The 6,281-nt window shown below is 38.9% G+C and overlaps 1 pseudogene; it reads left to right on the top strand.

The window, feature by feature from the left end:
• Nucleotides 1-3,863: 3,863 nt before the first annotated feature.
• LOC148803897 (uncharacterized) lies at nt 3,864-5,722 on the top strand (annotated as a pseudogene).
• Nucleotides 5,723-6,281: the final 559 nt, after the last annotated feature.

Raw genomic sequence — 6,281 nt, forward strand, 5'->3', positions numbered from 1 at the left:
AAAAAAAACCTCGATCAGCTGCTTCCTCGCGGTTTAGGTTGGGAAAAATTTATCCTTTATTATGAGGTCAGTGACAAAAAAACCCAAATTCTTTAATTTGCGACAAAGACCCTTTAAGCTTTTATATTGCGATAAATACTCCTTCATCGTTAAGTTAATGATGAAAAGCATTAAATTACCAAAATATTCCACTAAATTTTCTTTATTTTCTTTTTCATACCATTTTTTCTTGAAACCTAATTGATCCAAAAATGCATCTCACCGAAAAATATTTTTGTAATCTTACCAACCTTGCTGGAAAAAGAAAAAATCTGCCATCCGAGACAAAGAAACAAAGAGCTCCTTAATATGGATTGCCGGTCTGTCAAACAAAAAGAAAATTCCTCCCGTTGAGCTCCTTAATTTCGATTACCAGTCTGTCACACAAAAAGAGAAGTCCTCTCACCGGCTCTGTCAAAGAGCTCCTTGTTTGCAACTTTGCATTGCCGGTCAACAGCAACCCAGATTCTAAGCAACAAACGCCCACTGACAATGACAACGACACCAATCCCTTCTGGGATTTCCAGATGAAATTCAATATCCATGAATCTGTCATCCGAACGACCAAGCCCACCTCGTTCTAGAACTCTATTGCGAGCACAGGTTTGCCGACCCCAAGTACGTCAGAGAGGTCGGAATCCCGATCAAAGAGCTGGCGAGAGGACCTCTGAGCTCACCATGAGCTATCCCATCAGTCAACCCTCACAAGACGCAAAAGGAAAATTGAACTTCTGGTATAAGTTTGTCGAAGTTTCCTCGCCAAACGGAATACCATCCCCGTCATAGTGACGAAATTACAGTTTAGATATGCTGGAACATATCAAAACCCGCTCCAGTTAGGTCCTTGGATAGTGACGTCAATGTAAAGCTACTGAAATCATATGAACGCTATGTTTGTTCTTGCTCATCTTGCCATGAACGCAGCTCCAATTCTTCGGATTTGATCCCGTTGAACTCAAACTGGAAAACAGGTTCCAACCTGCCGAACTTCACATTCAAAATGTGCTACTGTAATACTCATACTTTTAAAAACTATCAAATTAGTCTCTATCTTTAATAGTTCTTTAGTTATTTGTATCCGTATGACTTCAAAAATTTTTAAAATGTTAAAACTATCTTTCAATAAAAACATTATTTGTTATCTTTTACCTTAGCAATTAAAATAGACACCGTTGCCCCTGCAACCTCCACCGTAATAGATTTCAGAAAGTCATAACTGGTGTGCACACCGACCACTAGTTTTGTGTTCAAAACCGATCTTTTCTCCAAGCTCGAGTTCTATTGAACCACCCAAACTGTTTGAAATTGACTGAGCCCCTCTTGAAGTTTTCACTGCCTCCAGATCTGAATTCGAAATAAACAAAAACCGACTCCCTAACATCAGCCTTACCTCTGTGTTTTTCGTAAAAACCGACCTCATCGTGTCTTTGGTTGGATAATGCTTCCCCCACCTCTGTGGTCCTCTTTTGTAGTTCGAACTTCTATACATCCTATAGACTTTCAACCGCATGAAGTGAAAAGTAGACCCTCTCAAGAGTTTTGTCCTTTAAGTTGTTTTTAGTTGCAGTGTAAATTTATTTGTGTTAGTATAAATGTATGAGAATGCAAATGAAAAAAATGAAAATTCTTGTTTAATTTTGTTTTGGATTTTATTTTATTCTGCTTTATGTTTTTATTTGTATTGTAATCAAACAAAATAAGCTAAAATCTGAAACAGAAATAGATTAAAATTTATACTCAAATCATTTGCACTGGTATAGTTTTGCATTTGTGCAAATTAATTTGAATTATAACCAAACACAGTTAGCAACATTAACTATGCAAAGCTAACCATCTCAATTCTATATTCCTAGTTGGAAACCATAAAGAAATTGAGTGTATATTTTTCTGTGATTTTGTTATGTATGAGCTTGCTTTCCGTAATTCAAGTTCAAGAACTTTTCTACCGTTGTCAATATGGATTTTCTTATTGATTGGATGAAGAACTCGTTGTGTAGTTAAATCAACATTGTATTGTTTCATAACTTTAAGATCACATGCGTGATGGGATTGGGTCTCTGTTCTTTTAAAGCAAATGAAAAGCACTCAAATTCTTCGGGAAATGCAGAATTCCAATTCCCAGTTCGGTATTCGGCTTATTCTTTCCCCCTATGTGCTTGTATGGTAGTTATAATTGCTATAATTTGAACAATGAAATGGATAAAGAATTTGGAAATGTATAAGGTTTTTCCCCTATCACAATTATAGTTATAAGTTGTTTATTTGTGTACAACTTAATGGCTGTTCGGTAATATGCAAGATTTTGTTTCTTAAAACAAAAACAAACGCAACATCTAAAAAAAACAATTGTTTTTCTGAAATGACAATTGTATTTGTTTCTATCTTTTTTTTTTAATCATAGAAGATAGAACACCCCTTTAATTTGGGTAGTCTTTCGAAAACATGATGTCTTCTTTGTTTGCACTCCACAAACAAGAGGATCTTGAGTCCTGCTTGGTCCTAAAATAGATTTTAGTTTACTTGTTTCTTTATACAGATTTGATTTGTTATTTTTTCTTTAACTTTTGGATCATTGCTTCGCTGCTTTATTTCAAACCATTTTGTTTCCTTCGAAACATGAAGCATACATCAGCCTTACCTCTGTTTTGTTCTTCCCACCCCAGCTCTTGCAAATCCAGGCGCTCACTTCTGCAACACTAGGAAGAACCCCTTCGAGCGCTCACTTCTGCAACTCAATTTCATAGCCCAAATATTAAGTGACAGATTGACAGGAGAAAGTTGTTAGCATGAAAAGGCCACTCCCTGATCCATGGTTAACGAGGGAAGGAGGAACAAATTCTTCAGCCATGGGGTTTAACTTGGAAAGCAGCTCCTCCAAGTCCCTGATATCCCGCTTGTAACTTCACCAACCTCTGCGACTTGTTGCAATTGTGGTGAGTAAGGGCATTTTGCAAAGTGTCTCGACGAATAGAAGTGTCTTTAAAGGGATAATAGCATATAAGGGCAACTTTTGGGGTTTAATATTAATAAAAATAATATTTTAAAAATATGTTAACTTTTTAAAAATAATATCAATAAAGGGCAAAAATACTGTTCATCATTCTTCTTGTCATTTGTTCATCAACGCCGCCCTCCCTTGCCTGCCACCACCGTCCGCTGCTGCCAGCCGCTGCCTCCGCTTTCGACAGCGTTGCCGGAGGTGGCGGCGGCGGTGCTGGTAGTCATTTCTCTGCCCAATGTCGCCACCTCTGCCTCCACCTCCGGCAACGTTGCTGGAGGTGGGTGGAGACAGAGGTGGTGGCAGCGGTGGTGGTGCTGGGCAGAAGAATGACCACTAGCGCTACCGCTGCCACCTTTGCCTCCAGCCACCTCCAACAACATTGCCGGAGGCGGAGGCGGAGATGGGTGGCGGCGGCGGCGGGTGGCAGTGGATGGTGGTGGCGGGTGGTGCTGGTGAACAAATGGCAATAAGAAAATGATAAATATTACTTTTATTGATATTATTTTTAAAAAGTTAACCTATTTTTGAAAATTTTTAAAAATATTACTTTTATTAATATTAAATCTCAAAAGTTGTCCTTATATGCTATTACCCCCTTTAAATAATCTGGTGAAGTTTATGTGGATGTGATAGATAAAGAAAATTAAATAAAAGAATATTTATGTTCTTTTGTAAGCTAATTAACATTTGGTTATCGGCGAGGACAAAGTTAACAATTTTTGAAAATTTGAATAGTACAATGACACCTTTTAAATTTGGGATATTAACTTAATACAATCCTAAACTTCAAGGTACTATTTTGGAATTGTCCCAAAAAAGACATAAGTCTATATTGCCTGGAAACGTATCATACAAGTAACTTTAACCTATCAAAACCGTGAATTTTGATGAATACCATCGGATTAATTACCACATTTATTATTGATAGTTATAGATTTTTCTAATTTCATAATGAAACAAAAGAAGAGAAAAGAAAATAGACGTCCAAGTTGGAAACGAGAGCCCACTTGGAAGTTTGAACCAATGGTGGGTAGGTGCCCGGAGAATTTACGGCTGTGACCACGAATGACTGAAGAAAGTATCCTGCCAATCAACACGCTGTAGGAGTCTTGACCACAAGACAGAGCGGACCACGATCATTGTACAGAGTACAGGAGCAGTGGAATAGAACGAGTGGCTAACGAACTCACATTAGCGCCCCACAGCATATCTTAAGGAGCATCACCCGATGATATTTCATCGTCACCCGTATTTGTCATTAGAGATATTATAGTTGTTAAGGAATATTAATAAAAGCAATTCTTTTAATAAAATTTTTAAAATAGATTAATTTTTTAAAAAATATATTAAAAAAAGATAAATACATTATTCTTCTTTTTTCTCCTCCAAACCACTTACGCCTTAGTTTCATGAACTTCAATGACCACCATGTATCAGCGTTACCGCCGCCTCCAACAACTTCCGATAATAACTCCGTCCACCTCCGGCAACGCCGCCTCTACCCACCTCCGCCCCAGCCCTACGAGGCTACGAACCGACCACGGCTCATAGTATCAACAATTCCGCTCTCCTCCAATGTTCCCCTACCATAGTTCTCAAGTCCATATATCCTTTTATATTCCCCCTTCCTGTCAGTTGTGGTCATAAATGATGTTCACATCAGGTAATAAAATGCTCCCATGCTCATCCAGATCCTCGGTGATGGATGACAGATGGAAGCCCACCGTCGAAGTAGCTCCCAACTGCCCTCCATGCGCCTCTACAAACACAAAATTCTGTTACTATAACAACTACAACCTATCACAGCCTCGATACTTCTGTAAGGGTTGTCGAAGGTACTGGACCAAAGGTGGATCTCTACCAAATGTACCAGTTTGTGGCAGTTGTCGATAACCCATCGAGCGAAATCTTCAAAGTTTCCATCGACCAAAGCCGTCTCCATCTCCCTCGGTTTTTCTGGAGATGGCTCGTCATCGGTTGCGAATTCAACGGTGGTGCCGACAACAGCAGCCACAGATGCTTCAAACATCGATCTTGCCGTTGTTTTTGCCAAGTTCTTGACTCAGAATTCAAGTTTGGGTTCTGAACTTGTTACACCTGAATTTTCAAGCCAAAAAGAGGTCGATGTGTCTCTCAACATTTCCACTTCTTCCAATTCGAATGAATTAGCAGATAATTCAAATGTTGTGGACCGGCAGAGCCAGACGGATCTGGCCATCAATGTCCACTTGATTAAAGAACCTTTGCGGCTGTTTCCAGGTCAACTTGAGTTTGACTGCAAGCAATAACAGGAGCAAATTTCACAGTTCGCAATTCAGGAATCAAACAGTAGTTCTGGGTTTCAACCTTTAGTTAGTGATGGAACCGCTCAAAATGCATTCTGGTGGGAAGCCCCAGCTATGCCAAATTTGGCATGGCAACCGGAGGAGTTCTAAGGCTTGGAAGCCATCCCATCCAACGATCATTTAATGATGTTGTAATCGGATTCATCAAACGACAATTGGAACTCATTCGGTACACTGAATTATGAATCTTTCTCAAGGCCTTGATACATAATCTATCGGAACCCTATTGTTCTTTTCTGGTTTCTCTCTCTGTTCCTTCTTTCCTCCTTTCCTATTGTTCTTGTTAATCAAGGATCTTACTTCTTACAGTACTGTAAATGTTGAAGCTTTACTATTACATTTTCATGGTGGAAAAGCTCTGTTATGTATTTTAAAATAGACACATATTTATAAAAAAAAAGGGGGTTTGGGCGAAGGCGGAGGTGGGTGGAGGCATCGGAGGTTGCCGGATGTTAGCGGACGGTGGTGATTGAGGTTTATGGGACTGGGTAAAAGTGGTTTGGAGGAGGAAGAAGATGAATTTAATATATTTTTTAAAAACTTAATTTATTTTAAAAATTTAATTAAAAGAATTATTTTAATTGATATTAGGGCTCAAAAATTGCCCTTTATCGTTATAATCCTATATTTCTAATACAAGGTGGGATGTGCCGTTGGGGCGCGCACATGTGAATTCTATATTTCTAATACAAGGTGGGATGTGCTGTTGGGGCGCACATGTGAACTCTTACTGTTGAGTGGCTTTTGAAACGACAATGATTAAAGCCGCTACTATGGCAGTTCTTGGTGCTCAGATTTTCGAATATTTGATGACGAACACTCTATGTCTTGGCAAGGTTTGATGATCGCTGTTGAGAATGAATGCTGGGATTGAAATTCTATCAATTCAAGCCACT

This window comes from Nelumbo nucifera, chromosome 1 (assembly GCF_055504915.1).
Source record: "Nelumbo nucifera cultivar China Antique chromosome 1, China Antique-T2T, whole genome shotgun sequence".
NCBI classification, from domain to species: Eukaryota; Viridiplantae; Streptophyta; class Magnoliopsida; order Proteales; family Nelumbonaceae; genus Nelumbo; species Nelumbo nucifera.